The sequence below is a fragment of the Sus scrofa genome, chromosome 17 (assembly GCF_000003025.6).
Source record: "Sus scrofa isolate TJ Tabasco breed Duroc chromosome 17, Sscrofa11.1, whole genome shotgun sequence".
Classification (NCBI taxonomy): Eukaryota; Metazoa; Chordata; class Mammalia; order Artiodactyla; family Suidae; genus Sus; species Sus scrofa.
The window spans coordinates 2,530,952-2,554,519 of record NC_010459.5 but is presented as its reverse complement, the minus strand read 5'-3'; the positions used below and the strand labels follow the sequence as shown (position 1 = coordinate 2,554,519).

Here is a 23,568-nt window from a genome sequence, read left to right as displayed (position 1 = left end):
GCATTAACAGATACTTCCAGGACAGTGTTGAAAAGGACAGGTGAGAGGACCATCCTAACCTTCTGATCTTAATGAGAAAATTTCAAGTTTCTCACCTTTAAGTGTGATGATAGGTATAAGTTTTTTGTAGTTATTCTTTATTAAGCTGAGGAGCTCACCTCTATTTTTAGTGTTCTGAGAGTTTTCATCACAAATGGGTGTTGGATTGTCAAATACTTTTTCTGCATCTATTGATATCATCTTATGAATGTATCTTCTTTAAGCTGTTGATTTGATGGATTATATTAATTTTTAAAATGTTGAACCAGTTTTACATAGCTGGGATAAATTCCATTTGGTTTTGGTTTATACTGGTTTCTATATACTTTTGAATTTGATTTTCTAATATTTGTGGGAGCTTGGGTTAATAGATGCAGACTATTGCCTTTAATATTTGATTGTGTATTTTTGCATCATAAGAAATACTGTTGTGTTATTTTCTTTGTTTGTAATATCTTTGTCTCATTTTGGTGTTAGTATAATAACAGCCTCATAAATTGAGCTAGGAGGTACTTCTTCTGCTGCTATATTCTGGAAAAAACTAGAGAATTAGTATGATTTGTTCTTTAAATGTTCAGTAGAATTTACCAGTGAAACTTCTGGGCCTCTGAGGGATTTCTGTTTGGGAAGTTAATATATTGTGATGTAATTTCCTTAATAAATAGAAACTTATTCAGGTTGTCTATCTTTTTGTGTGAGTTTTAGTAAGTAGTTTCGCCCCAAGGAATTTATCCATTTCATCTATGTTATCAACTTTGTGGGTATAGAGTTGTTCATAACATTTCTTGATTATCCCTTTAATGTCCATGGAATCTGTAATGTCTTCTTCCTTTTACTTCTGAATTAGCAACTGGGTCTTTTCTCTTATTTAATTAGCCTGGCTAGATACTTATCAGTGTTACTGATTCTTTTAAAAGAAAAAATCTGAACAAGATTAGATATATGTATATGTATAACTGAATCACTTTGTTGTAAACCTTAAAATAACACAATGTTGTAATTCAGCTATACTCCAGTATAAAATAAAAATTAAAAAATAATACAAGAAAATTTAAAGTGATAAATCTCTTGGTGTCATTGATTTTTTCTGTGGACTTTTTTATTATTATTATTATTATTATTCTGCTCTTGTTCTTATTATTATGTCCTTTCTTCTGCTTCCTTTAGATTTAATTTTCTTTCTTTCTTTTTGATCTTTTTGTCTTTTTAGGACTGCACCTGCGGCATATGGAGGTTCCCAGGCTAGAGATCCAATCAGAGCTGTAGCTGCTGGTCTACACCACAGCCACAGCAACTTGGGATCTGAGCCGCATCTGTGACCTACACCACAGCTCATGGCAACGGCGGATCCTTAACCTACTAAACGGGGCCAGGGATCGAACCCACGGCCGCTGAACCACAATGGGAACTCCAGGTTTAATTTTCTCTTCATTTTCTGCTATCCTAATTTGGAAGCATAAATTTTTGATTTTAGATATTTCTTCATTTCTAATATATGCTTTCACAGCTATAAATTTCCATCTAAGCACTGCTTTGTCTGCATCTCATACAATCTTGATAGTGCATTTTCCTTTTTTAGCTTAAAAGATTTTTAACTTTAAGATTTCTTATTTGACTCATGTGTTATTTAGAAGCATGCAGTTTAATTTATATTTCATTTGGTGTGTTCTAGTTATCTTTCTGTTGGTGATGTCATTGATTTGATTGTAGTCCGAACACAAACAATGAGATTTCTAGTCTTTTAAGTTTGTTGTGTTTTGTAGCCCAGCATGTTTTCTATCTTGGTGAACATTCCTTATGAACTTAAGTAAAATGTGTATTCTGCTGTTGTTGGTTACCCTGACTCTTTATTTATCCAGCATGGTTAACACTCAATAAAACAAACCTAGAGTATTTAGTAGATTGGGGCAAGACATCATTTAAGAAGCCATAAAACTCTAAGTTAAACTATCCTATGATGGGAGTGAGTACACTTAGACTTTCATTTAGTTAGAAGTGAAGACTCATTTTCAAAAGCTTAAGAAGCAATACAATTGACAGTCTACCAATAGGAAAATCACTTAAGTTATCCATTTGTAGTGATACATTGTATTTCATCATCTCTAAGACTCTATACTACACATTTTTTTTTATATATCACTGAGAAAGGAAAACCACTACTAAAAAAACCATAGAATATCATTCATTGTGAGAAGAAACCTGTTATGACTTTAGAGATGTTAAAATGTAAAAATACTTCATCTTAGATTTAAAAAAATTTTAAATTTAATAAAATAACTGAATTTTTAACATTTTTTTGTGGTTCTGTACAAGAATGGTAATGCTTTCCTTCTTATCAGCCTCTCTGAAAGTAGAATGAAACAATGGATATTTATCAAAAAAGTAAAGCATTGGGAGTTCCCGTCGTGGCACAGTGGTTAACGAATCCACTAGGAACCATGAGGTTGAGGGTTCGATCCCTGGCCTTGCTCAGTGGGTTAAGGATACGCGTTGCCGTGAGCTGTGGTGTAGGTTGCAGATGCGGCTTGGATCCCGCGTTGCTGTGGCTCTGGTGTAGGCCGGTGGCTACAGCTCTGATTCATCTCCTAGCCTGGGAACTCCATATGCCACGAGAGCAGCCCAATAAATGGCAAAAGACAAAAAAAAAAAAAAAAAAAAAAAAAAAAAAAAAAAAAAAAAGTAAAGCATTGTGTATTTATAGTCTATTGTTCTGTTATAGTATATTTTTCTGACCTAAAATTGTCAAAGTAGAGGAGAGAAAAGCACCTGTTATCATTTGAAAATGAAAAAAGAAAATCTTGACTAGAGATAATGTAAACCCATTTTCTAATGTTTAAGAAAAACTTACTTGGTATATTTGGAAAGAAGTCATTTACATTTTATTTCTATTTAATGGTAAGAAAGATCCATTTTTTTTTTTATTTCCTAGGATAAATTCATGACATTTTAGAAGAAAAATTAGTTATTTTCACAGTTCCCTGGTGGCTTAGTGGTTAAATGATCCAGCATTGTCTGCTGTGGCTTGGATCACTGCTGTGCCAAGGGTTTGATCCCTGCCCTGGGGGACATGACTTCTGCATGCCATGGGAGTGCCATAAATAACTATGTTTATTATTTTTAGTTATTAGGTATTTGGTTATTTATTTTTCCAATTGTTAAATTCCTGTTATATATCTTCCTTTTGAATCTTAAGTTATTCCAAATCCTTAAAGTCATCTAAATGCTTTTGAGTAGTTGGTACCACCTAGGATAAGTTAATGTCAGTTGTTTCTTAATTTTAACTCAACTCTGACACGTTAGGTATTAAATAGATTAAACAGATAATTGTAAGCAGTTATTATTATGAATTACACTATAAACACAATATTTATTTATGGAATTTAAGCATACCTTGCTGAGTCATTCAGGTTTCTGATTTTGAGACACTCATGATCTGTTTTTTGTCATAATCCCTAACATGTAGTCATTTTTCATCATAGATTTGCACAACCTGCTTTTTTCCTTTATAGAATTATTTGGTACTTGGTTCTGTTGAATTAAATAGCATGATTTTCTTATCTTCTATCATACCACAATCATTATGAATTCCAACCACAGAATCAGAAGTGTTGACCTTCACCACCTGCCAGCTAATGTCATCTGTGCAGTTATGGATAAAATGGTAAGCAGTACTGAACCTGGCCTTTTTCACATTGAATCAATCAATTAGGATTTAAGCACTGAAATTCAAGACTCAGAAGTGGCTTACCTAGATTAAAAACTGAATCTGTAAGATAAAATAGTATATGTGCTAAAAGACATGTCTTTCTCTTTTAAAAGATATGCCATGTTTTAAAATTTTGAATTATAATGTGCATTATGTAATGTGTGTGTATTTAGTGAAATTTTATGTACGCAGTATATAACCCCTAAATTTTTATCAGCACCTGAGAGTTAGCACTGACCTTTAATTATTTTTTACATCCAAACAAATTAAGTACAAGATTGCAGTGTAAAATGAAAAGTTTCCCATAGTATAACCCTAGCCTCTTTCCTATTCTTATCATGTTTTCCTTTATTTCCTATTGTATTTTCCATTTCTTAGTCAAACAAATGGATTGAAGATTTTTTCAGCCTTTTCTGCCTTTTCCATGAGTATTTAAGCATCAGGATATTATGTCTTGTACATATGGGCACTGAAATCAAACTGCCTAGTGTTGAAGGTTGAATTTAACATGTTATTATATCTGGGCAGATTTCTTATTTGCTCTGTGCCGCAGGTTTCTTTTGTGTTATTATGGATATTAAAGTCATTATTATTATGAATTAATATTATTATGACTATTGAAGTATGTAGGACTTTTACATACTTAACAGTATTAGCTATCTAAACTTATAGCTTAAACTATTCCTTCTGAAATACCTATTGAAATCCTTTGTCATCCAAAGGCCATCTTCATTTTAGTCCCTGTACCTTAATTTTATTCCCTGAACCACGATTCTTTTTTTTCCCCACTCTACAGCATGGGGACCAAGTTACACATACATGTATACATAATTTTTCCTCCCATTGTCGTGTTGCGATCTAAGTATCTAGACACTGAACTGTGATTCTTAATACTTTCAGAGTGATCTGAACTGGGAACCTGTCCAGACAGATAGTGGCTTCTTTATCCTGAGTTTGTATTTTTTAAAGAGATTATGTATTTTTTTGGTTTTAAAAAAATATGGTCAATGAACTTATTGTCCTAATGGCTGCATAATATCCCAACCATAGGACGTGAGAATTGGAGTGTGTATATATAAAATGCAAGCAGAGTAAAACTGGAAATGGTTCTTTCCATTAACCAGATGTATTTGATTTATCTAGTTTCACACAATAATTTATTTAAAGCTTAACTAATTAGTTTTAATATTCTAAAGCTAGGTAGCTTCTTTCAAACCAGGCATTCTGTGCATCTACCTTGCACAGTTTTGCCTTGTGAGAATGCAGATATTGGGAATAGCTGATAAAAATGGAGTAAATAGTCATGTAGAATCTTGACATATTTATCATTATTTCCAAGGAAATAAAAGTTTGCAAATCATGCCTGGCTAATGTTGATGAGCAGTAGTTTTTGGTCACAAGAATGAATTTTATGTGCCAGCTGTAATAATTTAGTTCTTAAAACACCTAAAACTACAGAAAATATAAAAGTATAATTTATTTATTAATGTTTGTGTGCTTTTTAGAGCCGACACCTGTGGCGTACAGAAGTTCCCAGGCTAGGGGCGGAAAAGGAGCTGAAGCTGCCAGCCTATGCCACAGCCACAGCCACAGCCACAGCCAAGCTGTATCTGAGCTATGTCTGAGACCTACATCGCAGCTCAGGGCAACGCTGGATCCCCTACCCACTGAGCAAGGCCAGGGATTGAACCTGCATCCTCATAGATACTAGTTGGATTCATTTCCACCATGCCACAATGGGAACTTCCAGAACTATAATTTAAAATGTAACTATTTAGAATAATTTTTATCTAAAAGCATTTTCAGTTTATTTTTGTAAAATAATTCTGTTGGTTATGGAATTCTGGGCTGGCATTCTTTCTTTGCCCGCTTTATACAAATGATGCTATTTCATTATCTTCTGATTTGCATTGTTGGTGATTTTGTTTGTAGTATGTGCTAAAGTTTAATTTAGATCTTTTATCATATTGTCTATGTATTTCCTCATGACATTCAATTTTTAATCTATTTGCAAACATATGGAATATATTTAAATTAGTTTTTTCATGTCTTTGTCTACCAATTATATGTGTGATATTTCTAGCTCTGTTTCTATGAATAGATTTTTTGCCCTGGTGAGAGGCATAATATCCTACTTCTTTTCATATCTTGTAATTTTTTATTTAATGTGAGGTATGCTGATTTGCATTGTTGAGCAATAAGTTTTTTTCAGTATTTCTTTAAATAATTTTGGACTTTTTCCTCTGAGGCAGTTAAATTATTGTGTTCAATTGTTAAGGTTTACTTTTATGGGCTGCACAAGCCTTTAGTCCAGGTCTAATTTGGTCACACATGTTAGGATATTTTATTCTGTCTGATGGAAACATAAAATTTTCCAGGTTTGGTTTGAACCCTGGGAATTTTCTGCCTTCTTCTTTTTGATGCTCCTTTTCTCCTCTGGTCTCAGTAGATTTCTCAATTCTTTCACAGGTCAGTACAACCAAAGATTTAAGGGGACCAGTTTGTAGACATGAGGAACAAACTTCTACTTCCATTCTACTCTATTCCAAAATTCTAGCCACACTGGCCTTCCTGAGCTCAAACATGTCTCCTTAACTCAGCAGGAAAAATGAACTCTGTTTGCACACCCCACTTTAGGTAGAAGCCTGGAAATTCCCTCTGGGGTGAGCTAGAGTACTCAGAGCTCACCCTGTTGCCTTGGTTGTCTCAGATACCACTGTTCTCTGTTGCCCTTTTCCCAGTGTCAGAAAAACTGATATTTATGTATTTTGCTGAGAGGGCCAGCTATTTAAAGCATTGGGACAAACCTGGTCCATATTGTCCCCTTTTCCTTTTCTAGCCTTTTCTTTCTCTCTCTCCTCCTCCTTCCTTTCCTTATTGTTGTGGCTACTCTCCTTCTCTTTGTCTCTCTCCCCCTCCCCTAAATGGACTAAGAATGTTTGGTTTTACTCATTATATTCTTCTCAGTGCCTGCCCAAGTAGTTGGCACACAATAAGGACTCGATACGCATTTTTTGAAACCTTGAATATTATATGTGGGAATGAGGAAAGCAACATACAGTGATGAAAATTAAGGCAACAAACATACAGAAGTAAGTAATCACTTTTAAATGACTTTAATGTCTGCAGTTTTTATTATAAAATATCTTCTATGTATTTAAGATGTAATATGAATAATCTACCTCTAAGTGGACTTTTCCAAATAAATAAATATATGTTGTACAATATAAAGAGCTAAATGTTAGTTCTAGTATAATACGTCATTTATTGATAATAAAAATTGTGCAGTGGAAATATTGTTTGCTGAAAAGTAAACATTTTATTTTTAAAACAATTTTATATATTTATAGCTATAGTATGAGGGATGGAATCATATCAGGGATATACCAGGTCATACACAACTTACTTCATTTAGCTGTGGAAAGCTGTTGCTATATAATTAGGCTTTTTTTCTTTCCTCCTGAGAATTTAGTCTTGAAGATGAACTGTTTTGATTAGTTTGGATGTTAGTAATTTTCCTAACTCTTTTTCTTTTCTATTTATTCTTTAGCCAAGAGAAGAAAAAATTTACTCCTTTAGACCAACTGTAACAAAAGTCTTATGTTTGCATTTCAGATACAAACGGTAGTGATTTCAGGTTTTAAAAAAATCAAGAAACATCATTTACTGTTTTCTTTGAACATTTTGTTAATAATTCCAAGTTACCTAGTTATTTGTGTTTAATTCCAGTTTATTCTTTGATAAATTAACCATTTATATTTATTTCTCAAAAAAACTAAGTTTAGCCATAGCAGTTCATCTACAAATTATGGATTTGTAGTTATGTCTGCAAATACTATTCAGGCATTAAAAAAAAAAAAATGAACTTTTGCCATTTGCAAAAACATGGATGGACCTAAAGGGCATTAATGTTTAGTAAAATAAGTCAGACAGAGAAAGACAAATATTGCATTTTATCACTTATAGGTGGAATCTAAAATATAAAACAGATGAATGAATATTAAAAAAAACAAAACAGAAACTGATTTGCTTATATAAAGAACAAACCATTGGTTTCCAGGGGGAGAGGGAAGGGAGAAAGGGCAAGATAGAGGTAGATGATTAAGAGGTACAAATTACTATGTATAAAATAAATAAGCTGTTGGAGTTCCCATGTGGCACAGGGGTTAACAGTCTAGCTTGTCTCTGTGGAGGTTCATTCCCTGACCAGGTGCAGTGGGTTAAGGATCCTGAGTTACTGCAGCTTCGGCATTGATTGCAGCTCTGCCTTGGATTTGATCCTTGGCCAGGGCATTTCCATATGCCATGGGGGTGGCCAAAAAAAAAGAAAATTAAAAAATAAATAAATAGCAACTTTCATATGCTGCAGATGTGGCCAAAAAATAAATAAAATAAAATAAATAAATAAAATAAAATTCTATAAGGATACATTGTACAGTATAGGAAATACTGCTAATAATTTATAATAACTTTAAATGGAATATAATACATAAAATTTTTTAATCACTATGTTGTACACTTGAAACTAATATAATATTGTAAATTATCTATACTTCTATAAAATTAGAATAAAAAGTATCTAAAAGTAGTTAATGGATTGGAAATAAAAGATATTTTATAGTCAGTACCTTTCATTTTCTTATCTTTTGCCTTATCAATGCCATTAAAGTTAAAATAAGTACATTTTAAACCATAGATCATGCATTTTGGAGACCATACTATTTATTTATTCTTTACCTTTGCCAAAATTTTAAGCTGAAGAATATCCAAGTGGTGGCTGCATTGGGCCTTATTTAGTCCTTGGCTCTTATTTTGTTCAACTTTTATTTGTTTACTTTGTATAGTATGCATTCATTAATTCCAAAATACATTAAGTACCTATAAGTGTGATCTCTTATGTCTACACACTTCCCATCAGTAAGGAAGGGAAGCTCTAAGTTAATGCTTGCATTGCAGTATAATGAGTGGTATGATGGGTAACCACAGTATAGGGGGATGCTGGGATGGAGTAAAGTGGGAGCAGAGAATCTGTAACTGGGATGATTGAAGTGGGTAATCTAGATCATAGGTTGACAAACTGCAGCCCATGACCCAAATTCTACTCACTGTTTTCATCAATTTTGTTTTTTTGAAACATGGCCACACTCATCCCTTTCATCGTTGTCTGACAGCTTTCTCTTTATAGCAGGAGAGTTGAACAGTTGCAACATATACCATCAGAAAGCTTAAAATATTTATCTCCTGGCCTTTTATAGAAAAAAATTGCTGATCCTTTGTGGACCATTTATAACACAAGCTATCCGTACAAATGAAAAACTGTTGGTAGTAGCAAGATAGACAGTAGAATCAAGTAAAGAGAGTCTTAAAGGAGTTTTAGAGGTTGGCCAGAAGTAAATGGTAGGCCTGTTATATAGGGGAGTGATGAATTTTTGTATACTAAACTTCTATCCTGAAACCTTGCTATATAATCGCTTATTAGTTCTGGGAAGGTTTTGTTGAATCTTTTGGATTTTCGGCATAGACAATAACGTCATCTGAAAACAAAAGACATTTTTATGTCTTCCTTCCCAGTCTATATACCTTTTATTTCCTTCCATTTCCTCATTGCATTAACAAGAACTTCCAGTTCAGTGATGAAAAAGGACTGGTGAGAGGAACATCCTTCTTTGTTTTTAGTCTTGGTGGGTAAACTTTTAATTTCTCCCCATCAAGTATGATTGTATCTATAGGGTTTTTTTTTTTTTTTTTTCCTGGATATTCTTTAGCAAGTTGAAGAAGTTTCCATGTAGTCCTAGTTTACTGAAGTTTTTACCGTAAATGAATTTTGGATTTTGTCAAATAATTTTTCTGCATCTACTGATATCACAAGACAAATCTTTATGCTATTGATATGATAGACTATATTATTATTATTATTAATATTCTTAATGTTGAGTGAGCCTTGCATAGCTGGGGAAAATCCTTCTTGGATGTGTCATATAATTCTTTTTATACTTTTTTGATTTTCTAATTTTTGCTGAGGAATTTTGCATCAAAAATATTTTGTGTGTTTTTCTCTTATTGTAGTATCTTTGGTTTTGGTTTAAATGTGATAACTGGCCTCATAAATTGAGTTGGGAAGTAACCTTATGTTGTTACATTCTGAAAGAGACTAGATTATCAGTATGATTTATTCTTTAATGTTTGGTAGAATTCACCAGTGAACCCTCTGGGCCTGAGGCTGTTTCAGAAGTTTATTAATTGCGGTTTAATTTTCTTTCTTTTCCTTTCCTTTCATTTTTTAAATTTTTTTCCTTTTTATTTAAGGCTACACTTGCAGTGTATGGAAGTTCTCAGGTGAGGAGTTGAATCAGAGCTACAGCTGCTGGCTGCAGCCACAGCCACAGCAACTCAGGATCTGAGCCACATCTGCAACCTACACCACAGCTCGTGGCAAAGCCAGATCACTGACCCACTGAGAGGAGCCAGCGATCCATTCCACATCCTCATGGATGCCAATTGGATTTGTTTCCACTGTTCATAACAGGAACTCCCAGTGGTTAAATTTTCTTAACAGAGACCTATTCACATTGTCTGTTTCTCCTTGTGTGAGTTTTGGCAAATAGTTTATTTTCCAGGGTATTTGATGATTTCATCTAAGTTGTCAAATTTGTGAGCATAGAGTATTTGTATATTCCATAGTATCTGTAGTAATGTCCCCTCTATCAAATCCAATATTAGTAATTTCTTTCTTCCCCCTTTTCTTCTTAGCCTGGCTACAGCCTTTTTAGTTTTATTGATCTTTTCAAAGAACCAGCTTTTAGTTTCCTTGGTGTTCTCTATTGATTCCTTCTTTCCCTTCACTGATTTCTGCTTGTATTTTATTATTTATTTTCTTTTGCTTACTTTGTATTTAATTTTCTTTTTCTACTCTCCAAAGATAAAAGCCTAGATTTTTTAAAAATTTAAAATATTTCATTTCTTTTTTATTTTATAATGATTTTTATTTTTTCCATTATAATTGGTTTACAGTGTTCTGTCAATTTTCTACTGTACAGCAAGGCGACCCAGTCACAGATACATGTATGCATTCTTTTTTCTCACATTATTATGCTGCATCATAAGTGACTAGATATAGTTCCCAGTGCTATACGGCAGTATCTCATTGCTTATCCATTCCAAAGCATCTATTAACCCCAAATTCCCAGTACTTCCCACCTCTTCCCGCTCCCCTTGGCAACCACAAGACTGTTCTCCATGTCCATTATTTTCCTTTCTGTGGAAAGGTTCATTTGTGCATTATATTAGATTCCAGATATAAGCGATAATCATATGGTATTTGTCTTTGTCTTTCTGACTTATTTCACTCAGTATGAGAGTCTAGTTCCATCCACGTTGCTGCAAATGGCATTATTTCGTTCTTTTTTATGGCTGAGTAGTATTCCATGGTGTATTTATACCACATCTTCCTAATCCAATCATCTGTCGATGGATATTTACCTTGTTTCCATGTCTTGGCTGATGTGAGTAGTGTTGCAATGAACATGTGGGTGCATGTGTCTTTTTTAAGGAAAGTTTTGTCCAGATATATGCCCAAGAGTGGGATTGTGGGGTCATATAGAAGTTCTATGTACAGTTTTCTAAGGTACCTCCTCCATATTGTTCTCCTTAGTGGTTGTACCAGCTCACATTCCCACCAACAATGTAGGAGGGCTCCCTTTTCTCCACACCCCCTCCAGCATTTATTATTTGTGGACATACTGATGGCTATTCTGACAGGTGACAGGTGGTACCTCATAGTTGTTTTGATTTGCATTTCTCTAATAATCAGGGATGTTGAGCTTGTCGGCCATCTGTGTATCTTTGGAGAAATGTCTTTCAGGTCTTTTGCCCATTTTTCAATTGGGTTATTTGGTTTTTTGCTGTGATTTGTATAAGTTTTTTGTATATTTTAGACATTAAGTCCTTATCTGTTGCATTGTTTGAAACTATTTTCTCCCATTCTGTAAGTTGTCTTTTTTTTTTTTTTTTTTATGGTTTCCATTGCTGTGCAAAAGCTTGTGAGTTTGATTTGGTCCCATTGGTTTATTTTTGTTGTTATTTTTATTGCGTTGGGAGACTGGCCTGAGACAGTATTTCTTTTTTTTTTCTTTTTTTTTTTATCAAGTGAATTTATCACATCTGTAGTTGTATAATGATCATAACAATCTAATTTCACAGGATTTCCATAAGACAGTATTTCTTATGTTGATATCAGCAAATGTTTTGCCTATGTTCTCTTCCAGGAGTTTGATGGTGTCTTGTCTTATATTTAAATCTTCAGCCATTTTGAGTTTATTTTTGTGCATGGTGTGAGGATATGTTCTAGTTTCATTGATTTACATGAAGCTGTCCAGTTTTCCCAGCACCATTTGCTGAAAAGACTTTCTTTTTCCCATTTTATGTTCTTGCCTCCTTTGTCGAAGATTAATTGACCATAGGTGTCTGGGTTTATTTCTGGGTTCTCTGTTCTGTTCCATTGGTCTGTCTGTCTGTTTTGGTACTAGTACCACACTGTCTTGATGACTGTGGCTTTGTAATATTTCTTGAAGTCTGGGAGAATTATGCCTCCTGCTTGTTTTTTGTTCCTCAGGATTGCTTTGACAATTCTGGGTCTTTTGTGGTTCCATATAAATGTTTCGATTGTTTGTTCTAGTTCTGTGAAAAATGTCATGGGTAATTTGATAGGGATTGCATTGAATCTGGAGATTGCTTTGGGTAGTATGGTCATTTTTACAATATTGATTTTTCCAACCCAGGAGCATGGAATAGCTTTCCATTTCTTTACATCTTCTTTAATTTCTTTGATTAATGTTTAGAGTTCTGTCATATAAGTCTTCACCTCCTTGGTCAAGTTTTTTCCAGGTATTTGATTTTTCAGCATGCAGTTTTAAAAGGCATTGTATTTTTGTATTCCTATGCTAATATTTAATTGTTAGTATATAGAAATGTGAGTGATTTCTGAAAGCCAACCTCAACAAACTTAAGAGTATGGAAATTATTTCAGATATCTTCTCTCACCACAATGGCATGAAAGTAGAAATCAACCACAGAAAAAGAAATAAGAAAAAACCAACTACATGGAGACTGAACCACATGCTACTAAAAAACCAATGGGTCAATGATGAAATCAAGAAAGAAATTAAAAAATACCTCAAGACAAATGATAATGAACACTCAAAATCTATGGGATGCCACAAAAGCAGTGCTCAGAGGGAAATTCATAGAAATATAGGCCTTCCTCAAAAAAAGAAGAGAAATATCAAACTGACAACTTAAGCCATTGACTAAATGATTAGAAAGAGAATAAACAAAACCTATATCAGCAGAAGGAAGGAAATAATAATGATCAGGGAGGAAATCAATAAAATAGAGATTCAAAAAACAGTAGAAAAAAAAATCAATATAACCAAGAGATTTTTTTTTTTTTTTTTTGCGTTTTCTTGAGGCACTCCCGCAGCATATGGAGATTCCCAGGCCAGGGGTCTAATTGGAGCTGTAGCCACTGGCCTACGCCAGAGCCACAGCAACATGGGATCCGAGCCGCGTCTGCAACCCACACCACAGCTCTCGGCAACACCAAATCCTCAACCCACTGAGCAAGGCCAGGGATCAAACCCGCAACCTCATGGTTCCTAGTTGGATTCGTTAACCACTGTGCCACGACAGGAACTCCCAAGAGCTGGTTTTTGAAAAGATAAACTGATCAACAAATTCGGCAAAGTAACAGGATGTAAGATATTCCATCTAATCATTGCTTTTTTTGCAACTCATAAATTTTGATAAGTTGTGCTTTCATTTTCACATAGTTCTAAGGATTTAAAAAATTTTTATATCTATTAGGTCTGTTTGGTCTAAGGTATAGTTCAAGGCCAGTGTTCCTTCCTGGTTTCCTGTCTGGATGGTCTTTCTATTGTTGAAACTAGGGTTTTGGGGTTTTCTGTTACCACTGCATTGTCATCTATTTCTCCCTTCATATATGTTATTATTTTATTAATACACTTAAATGGTCCATTGTTGGGTGCATTTATTTACAATTGTTATTTCTTCCTGATGAATTGACACTGTATAAGTATCTTTGGCTTTTGTTACAGTCTTTACTTAAATTTTATTTTGTGTGATGTTAGTATAGCTACCTCTGCTCTTTTTTGTTTCCATTTATGGAATATGTTTTCTAGCCCTTCATTTTGAGCCTACATGTGTCTTTAAAGCTAAAGTGAATCTTTTATAGGTAGCATGTAGTTGTGTCTTGTTTTTTAATCCATTCATTCACTTTATGCCTTTTGACTGGATAATTTAATTCATCAACGTTAAAGTAATTATTGATAGAGCGGTACAGACTAATGCTATTTTATTACTTGTTTTCTTGCAATCTTATAGTTTTCTTCTTTTTTCCTTTTGGCTTTTTCTTTATGAATTAATGATTTTCTCTAGTATATGTTTTGACTCCTTTCTCTTTACTTTTTCTGAATCTACCGTAGATTTTTGCCTTGTAGTTACCATGAGGCTTACATAAGACATCCTAAAGATATAACAGTCTCATAGCAATTTAACTCTGTATACAAATATTCTGCCCTTGTACTCCCCCCATATTTTATATTTTTGAGGTCACAATTTACCTCTTTGTATGTTATTCATTAATAAATAATTGTAGCTCTAGTTATATTTAATACTTTGGTTCTTTACCTTTTAAGCTAGAGTTTCAATTAATATACCACCATATTATAGGCTTTAGAAGTTGTCCTGGGGCTGGGGCAGGCCAGCACTTGGTCTGCAGTAAATTTGGTGAAGGGTGTATCTTTCTATGCTGGACTGACTAAGGTTTGAGGAGGGATGATGCAGGTAATGTGAATCTGTCTTTCCTATGTGCACCAATGCATCTTTTATTATTCACATGCTTCCCTGAGATGCTGAAATTCCTTATCTTGAATCTTTAGCTCTTGTGAAAGGAGTTTTATTCATGGATAATTGTTCAAATTCATGTTTCTGGGATAGGACAGATGCTAGAAAATCCTGTACTGCCATTTCGCTTATATCATACCATATGATTTCTATTCTTTTAAATTTCTTAAGATTTGTTTCATAGCCCAGGAATCATTTTTTGACAGTGTGGCTATTTACTGGTGATTGTAGAATAACTACATAGATGAATTTTTTAAAATTAACAACTATTTTGTAATCCAATGCCTTATGAATTCTCTTGCTAAAATATTCTAAGACATAGAGTGTTATGTGCTTGAGAAATCACACATCACTAATAACCTGTTCACTGAAAAGTTTAAAAGTCTCATATTTTAAATAGCTCAATGAAATAGTTTTCAAAAATGAGCTTATAATTAACCAATAAATAAATAAATAGCATAGTTAGTACAATACTTGTTCAAGGAATTTTGAAGACACAGAAAACTCCTAGAGGCTTTTAAAATTCCTACAGCATTTTCTATTCTCACAGCTCTTCTCTTATTTTCAAAAGAAAGATGGTCTGTATGTAACAGTTATGATATTTATTCCAAAATTGGAAAATATTCTTTGTTTTCAATTTAGGTATGTCCTCAGCTTTTAGAAATGCTATCTTATGAGATTAAGAAGAAAAACTGGCAGAAAAACACTAAGATAAATAAAAGTTCATAATATTAGTCTATTTATATTGGGAAAAGACCTGTTCTAGGATTAGGCGGCATGAGGGAAAAGGCCTCCAATGTATATTTAAAATTAACAGAGAATTAAAGCATTTAGTTTGAAGAGGTTTATTCCTTTTGCTTTTATTTTTTGGAAATTATTCATATTATTATCCCTACAGTTACATGCAAGTATTTATCTGTAGTAATACAGCTTAGAAATGAAAATGAAGGGTCGAATATTAAGAATATAAACTGCCCATGCTTAATTTATGAGTTTTCTTTTTTTATTTTCTTAACCATAGTCTTTCTAATCCTTGGCCTTATCTCGGAAGGACACTCTGAACTGAAGTTTGTAATTGAAAGTTACACGATAAATCCTTCTTGAGGAAATTTAATTGTGTTTGTGCTTGCCTATAATTATGATTTTCCAAAGAATTGCAAGACCACCAGTAAAAATTGGCAGCATTGAATGTCTAAAACGTTTCAAACTTGGCCTGTCCCTTTCCTAAGTAAAAATAAAAAATCAAGTGATGTCATCCTATCTATTAAGGGAAGATATTTTAACAGCTGATAAGAAACTTTTATTAAGTCCCTAGAGTTGAATCCCAATTATGCAATGCCAGAGCTGAGGAAAGCAGAAGAGGCCATGCAGAATACTGCATCACATTGCATGATTGTCAGATATCCTCATTTTTCAATTTATTGAGAGGTCATAGAAGTTCTATAGATGAATGACTCAGTCCTTCATGTCTTTGAATCTGGAGTGCAGGGGACCTATGACTTGTATAACTTCAGAGGAATTAAAGAAGAGATAAAGGAATGCACACTTTCCTCAGCTCCTACCAGACACTGAGGAAGCCAAAGGGCTAAAGCTGGGCTTCTTTACACACATACAAACCAACCACTTGTTTTCTCTTCAGCGTTCTCTTCCTCCAACCTGTCTTAATCACTAACACTTTAGTGCAGTAGATTAAGAACATGAACTGTGCCATTAGGTTGCTTGGATTTGAATATCGGCTTTGACACTTACTAGCTATACAAATTTGGACAAGTTATTGATCCTTTGACGTCAGTTGTTTTTTGCTTTTTTTTTTTTGTTTTTTTCCTTTAAAATGAGACATGAAATATCGCCCTCCACATGGGTTATTTAAAGAGTTAAATGAGTCAAACTACGCAAAGGACTTAAAAGAAGGCTTGGGGCATGGGAGTACCATTTTATTATTACTATTATTATTATTATTGTTGCTCTTATTGCAGCATGTGCCCCAATTCATATATTAGTTGGGTCATTTTCCTTAGGTATGAGCACTTTTTGTATTTCACATCTGTTGATATTTTGTTGGTCTCAAATTCATCTAATTGATCGTTCTTATCCTTACTGAAGGTTCTTAGAACATTAAAAATCAAAAGACATAAAAACACTTAATGCTGTTATTGCTAATAATTATTTACCAGGCTCACTGAAAGATAACAATTTGAAAGATTAATGGTAAACTTATAGTAATAGTATGCAATACAACTAAGTCTTAGATATAAATTGAAGTACAGACTATTCTGATTTTTTGGAGGGGGACTTATCAATAAATATTCTACATATTAATATTTAAAATCATCTAATACACTGGATGTGTTATAGCTACTTTACATTTACAGTATATTTGAAAACACAGACTTTCATTTATCTAATTCTAAAGCCTGGATAGTAGGCAGGCTGGAGCAGTTCTCACAGATGATGAACATATTGTGATTACTTTAACACAACTGCCAAAGGCAAACAACTTTTGCAATTCCTGCTGGAGTGGATGAACTGATGACTTCTTTTGATAAACTTTTTAGGTAACAAAAACATAAACATTGCTGTTGCTTCCAGAATATCATAGGAAACTGGTATGCATTATTTAATTAGTAATAAGGGGAAGAATCTGTCCCCATACCTGGATCTTCCAGTCTTTGTTGTCTTGGTTTCTTGGTGGATTATAAGGAATGCAGTGATAATGAGACTGCATGACACTGGCATTTGCACTCACCCCCTCATATAAATCCTCCGTGTTAACCTGTTGTATGACAAAACAGTGCCTCCATATTTCCTCACAATTTCAGCTGATGATCATATCAGACTTTTGTTTCTGGACAAAGGCTATTTTTTATAAGACATATAGAGGAAAGACTGGTAAAATTTAGATTTTTTTTTTTTTTTTGTCTTTTTAGCTATTTCTTGGGCCACTCCCACGGCATATGGAGGTTCCCAGGCTAGGGGTCGAATCGGAGCTGTAGCCACCGCCTACGCCAGAGCCACAGCAAGCGGGATCCGAGCGCGTCTGCACCTACCCACAGGTCACGCAATGCGGATCGTTAACCCACTGAGCAAGGCAGGGACTGAACCCGCAACCTCATGGTTCCTAGTCGGATTCGTTAATCACTGCGCCACGACAGGAACTCCCAAAATTTAGATTTTAAAATAGCTTGTGAAATTCAAACAGAACTAAGAAGGCATTCCTGATTATAAATTGCATAGAATTTCAGGTTTTAAATTTTATCTAGAAAGTCCACAGCCACTTTATCATGCCTTTTTTTTCTTCCTGTCAAATGTGAGAGATGGAAATACCCTGATATATTGTTTTTTAAGCAACCAAACCAAGTAGAGTCAGGGGAGTGATTAAGCAGAAAAGAATTATATGTTCGGGTGCTGAATATAATTCTAAAAAAATTTCTGCCTATGGGCGTAAATACAGTTTATTTGAAAGTGAATCTAGGCTGCTTAGTGGATCACAGGTCAAATTTTCCTTGAAGAGGTATATACAGATTCTATTTTTATGTATCCTTAAGAGACCTGAGCTCCTTAAATGTAGGAAAAAACATTTATTTTAATAATTATTCTTCATTAGTTTTCACTATCTTTTTTTTGTTGTTTTTTGTTTTTTTTTTTTTTTTTTTTTTAATTTTTATGACCTATCTCGGTTACCAGCCCTTTGATTCTAGAGGCCATTTTTTATTCATTCTGAAATGATAACAAAATGTTCTAAGCATAATGTTCAATAAGAATAATTCAAAATACCTTGATTTTTACTATTCTTGAATAATCATAGATTTTTGTGTATCTTTGTGGTCTAAACTGCATGTACATATACAATATTCAATTCAGTGTCACAAAAGAATTATAAAATTTTGCTAGTGTTAATACTTCAAAAATAGAATAAGACTATTTTATTAATATTGCTTTAAAATAGCAGTTTACCTATATTTCTCTGAACATTTATGTGATCTGGTGAAAAGAATTATATTGTCATAAACATTAGAGTTGTCTTATGTTTATGACAACATAATACCAGGGACTATGGGGGCTGTGCTCTCCCACATTATTCTCACTTGGTTTCTAATGTGTCACAAGATGCATCATGAAATGATGCTTTCAGAAGTATGTTAAATAAATACCTTGTAAGTACAGATTGTAAGTCCACATTTGAACACTTTTCTAATGTTGTAGAAGGCTTATTTATAATTTAAACATACCAGAGGGATCATGTGAGGTTGGTTTAGGAACGGGTATCTTCCAAACATTTTGGATTACCCTCAGCTCATTTTCAATTCAGAAAAATAGTGCAAAAATTATTATTGGAAACTCTCAAATTTTCATTTATGTCACATCTTATTTCAGGCAAATTGAGTATTAAAGATAATACTGCAATTACCTGTCTACCTATCCATCCTCCTATCAACTGTTTTTGTAGAGTTTTTTCCTATAGAACACCTAAATTTATACTTTGATTCTTTTTATGCAAATCTTAAAAGCAAAAATATGTTCTTGCCTCTCTATCAAGATATTGAGAAAATGACTTGTGGTCTCTTTCTCAGTGCCAAACTCTGATAAATATGTTTTGGTTTCTCTATGGAAAAAAGCCAAGCAAAATACTTGCACATTTATCTGTGTGCTGATAGGTTATAATTGACATCTTACTTCCAATTTGTTTTTATAGCCTTCAACCTGTTGTTTATTACTCACACAAAAGATTGTTAGGTTGAAAGGACACTAACATTTTTCTGAATCACTGCAGCTGGTCACCAGTTTTGATCATAAAATGAAAAGTATTAATTCATTTTCAGGACAGCTTTTTAAAGACCTTGCTTGTGAGTTCTGTTATCCCAGAATCCCCTGATTGTTACTGATGAAAACAGCAATGTGGCAATTACCCACCACAGAGAGGGCATTTACAACTTCACAGGCTGCGCTGCCAGTATTTCTTTTATGCCCCAGAAACATTTCAGTAATGGGGGCCTTCATGGGATTTGGATGCAATGGAAGGATTTGCTGGACAATTCAAAGGCAGGTGGATACTTGGCAGAAACATCACGAGTCGTGTGGTTATTGTAGACAAACGGGGGTAATGTTTAAAAGCTGAGTGGGTACAAATGCTTATTCATTTGCCAGGATCAGTTTCTTGTCCATGCTCATGTCCCAGGGACTAATGTTGCAGATGTCACATGCTGCCCAGGAGGTGGGGCTGCTGTCCACATCTTTTTCTCAAAGCTCTTTCTGTAATCTATCTGTAAAGGTTAAATTTGCTAATGTAAAAAGTAAAAAGCTTATAATCCACAAACAGTATTTCTTGAATGAATTATTTTTATTTAATTTCAGAATGAACATAGTGGTAGCTGGTAAAGATTTGTATATAGTCATTAAAACAATGGAAGAAGGAAATATATACATGCTTATCTTTTCCTTGATTGGTTATATTAATACTATAAAGACGATAATGAGATGTGAACATTTCCTGGAGATTGACTTGAGATGATTTGAGTAAAATGACAAGGAAAACATTACTTTTCAAAAACAGTGATAAAATAACTTTAGTGTTTGTGGAATACTTACTGAATAATGTATACAGTTCTAAGAGCTTTTTAAATGCCAAGTCTCCTTTATTCTCTCCTAAAAATGTTGATGTTATTTTACAGATAACTTGGCCAGGTCACATGGTGACACAGAGTTTGGTACAAAACTAGGTGACCTGGTGGCAGATCCAGCTTCCATAACCATAATCCATGTCTCAGAGCTTTGGAATAGCATAGGATACTTAACAGCAGATGCCATTTACTTTTCTTGAATATGTTTCTTAGAACATGTTTTTATTTTATGTACATAGAATCCAAATTATTCATCCAAGTGATATCAACTATTGATCTAAGTTTTTAAAATCAGCAATTTAATAAGACTTAAAATGCATCATTCCCTGAGACTCATAAAGGAATGGGATATACTTAAAAAAAACCATTAAAGAAATTTAATACTGCTAGTTGGTTTTATCTTGGTTTTAATGAGAATTTGTTTACATTAGCAACTTTAAACCATTCTGTCCTCATTCTCCATTTTATTTTTAATTATGAAAATATTGGATGTAGCCCTTGGACAACCTCAACACAGTAGAAGTGAACTATGATTATGCTAACATTCTTTTGACACTGCAGAGTAGAAAAGAGTGTGCTTTGGGACTTAGTACCCATGAAGCTAGTTCTCAGAGCTTATTCTTGGCTCTCTCTTCTTGTTTGAAGTATTTTGTTTTTCCTTAGAACTGGGGAAGGGGATCAAAGGAAACCAAATACTGATGACATAGCACCAGATTAAAGGGGAAAATGAATTGAGTCAAATAAAATACTCTTACAACTAACCACCGAGTTTAGCATTGTCTCAGGATATAAAAATCAATTATATTTCTGTACACTAGTAATGACTATGCAGAAAGAAAAGTTAAAAATGGAACACTATATACAATCACTTAAAATAAATACTTATGTATAAATTTAACAACATATACAATAAAGTATATGAAAACTACAAAATGCTGATGAAAGACATCAAAGTAGATCTAAATAAATGAAGAAGCATACCATATTCATGGATTGCAAGCCTCAATATAGTAAAGAGGCCAGTTTTCTTTAAGTTTATATGCAGATTTAACACAATTGTCAAAACTCATTCTAACCACAGCAATCAAGACTGCGTGATATTGGCAGAGACATAGACATAACAAGCAATGGAAAGAATAGAGAAATAAGTCCAGAAGTGGGCTTACACAGATACATCCAAATGACATTTGCCAAAACATCAAAACAATTTAATAAAGGAGAGAGAAGCTTTTCAGCAAGCAGTGCTTGAATAATTGGGTATATTGACCAAAAAAACATGAGATTAAAACTATGTCCTACTCCTTTACAAAAATTAATTCAAAATGTATTATGAGGCAGAATATTAGGTGTTTAGTTATAAAACTCTTATTAAAAAGGGAAGATTAAAAAGTCCCATTGTGGCTCAGCAGAAATGAATCTTGACTAGTATCCATTAGAATGGAGGTTCAATCCTGGCCTTGCTCAGTGGTTAAGGATCCGGTGTTGCCATGAGCTGTGGTGTAGGTCTCAGATGTGGCTCGGATCTGGCATTACTGTGGCTGGTGTAACCCAGTGGCTACAACTCCGATTCGACCCCTAGCCTGGGAACCTTCATATGCCATGGGTGTGGCCCTGAAAAGACAGAAAAAAAGTGGGGGGAGCTTTGGTATTTATGGACGAGCAGAGTTATAGACTCAACATCAAAGCATTTTCCATAAAAAGAAATATTGATAAATTGGGCTTTTTCAACACTAGAAACTATTGTTCTGTGAATACTCTATTAATTGGGTATAAAGATAATATACAGACTGAGAGAAAGTATTTTCAAACTGCATATCTGACAAAGGAATAGTATCTCCAATGTTTTGAGAGTGTAAAACATTTTAAAACTCAATAAAAAAGAATTTAATTAGCAAATAGAAAATATGAAGAGCTATTTTAACAAAAGTGATATATAACTGGCAAATAAGTATATGAAGAGAAGCGCAATATTCTTAACCATTAGGGAAATGCAAGTTGAAACCACAATGAGGTATTACTACACACATATGAGAATGCTCAATCAGTGTACTTACTGATTAAGAATGTAGGGACATTCTTAATGTGAATACTATATGATACACCACATGAACTCCAAGGCATTTTCCCAGAGAACTGAAGACTTGTTCACACATTATCTGTACACAAATATATATAGCAGCTTTATTTGTAATGACCTAATCTGAAAATGACCCAGATGTTCTTTACGAAGTGAATGGTTGAAAAATATTTTGTTTATACCAGAGAACAGTACTCAACAATAAAAGGAACAAACTATTCCTTTGACATACATGAAGTTCTATTAACATGAAATTATTTGGATAAATTGTAAAATTATGCTGAGTGAAAAAGACAATCAAAAAGTACATACTATGTGATTCTGATTATATAACATTCTTAAAATGGTAAACTTATAGAAGCAGAGGACAGATTACTGGTTGCTTAGGGTTAATATGAGGGTGGGAAGATAATGAATGTGAATGAAAACACAACACAAGAGACTGTTGTGAAGGAATTTTTTAAAATCTTGACTCTATTACTGTCAATATCCTGGTTGTGACATTGTATTATAGTTTGGCAAGATGGTCCCATAGGTGGCCCTGGGTAAAAGGTAAAATGTATCTCCCTATATTATTTCTTACAATTTCGTGTAAACCTCTATCTCAGAAACAGTTTAATTAATTCAAAGAGTAAAAATGCTAAATATGCAATTAAAATTTTCTTGCCAAAGTCAAATTTTCCACAACACCTTTTGAAAGTAAACAATATTGAAAATGATATTCTTATAAATACATTCGGTTACTTCTTCCACAATTTTTCAGGAAACTGAAAGAAATTTTAGTCAATGACATAATTATACAACAGAAATCCATAGCTATGTTTTATTTTTATGACACATTTTGATATTTTACATTTAACATATGAACCAGCTTCTACTAGTAGTTAAGTAGTAAAATCCCTAAAATATGTTATTACTAAAAATTTAGTAAAGTTGAAAATGAAAAGCACCTAGAAATTACTGGCAACAAAAAAGAATAACTTACAATTTACATAAAATATACATCATGTAATTTTCCTCTTCTGTAATCCTCAGCAACTATTAACTTGCTTACAAAATAAGCTTAGACTCTTTACCTAAAATTTATAAAATTTCCAAAATTTTGATAGTACCTGTAATTGCTCTTGAGAAAAATAAAAACAAAAACAAAAAAAAACGGCATTATCTAAGATATCCTGGTATACAACCCTAGTGCTTTACATGATTAG

At 33.5% G+C, this 23,568-nt stretch overlaps 1 protein-coding gene across 6 annotated transcripts in view; it reads left to right on the top strand.

Moving 5' to 3' along the window:
• The window catches only part of SGCZ (sarcoglycan zeta), a 1,021,521-nt gene that overhangs the window by 495,094 nt on the left and 502,859 nt on the right, over positions 1-23,568 (top strand). Inside the window, exon 1 of one of the 6 annotated variants that reach the window (XM_021077241.1) lies at positions 5,464-6,837. The gene's annotated coding sequence lies outside the window, so the exon portion shown is untranslated. 6 annotated transcript variants of the gene reach the window in all.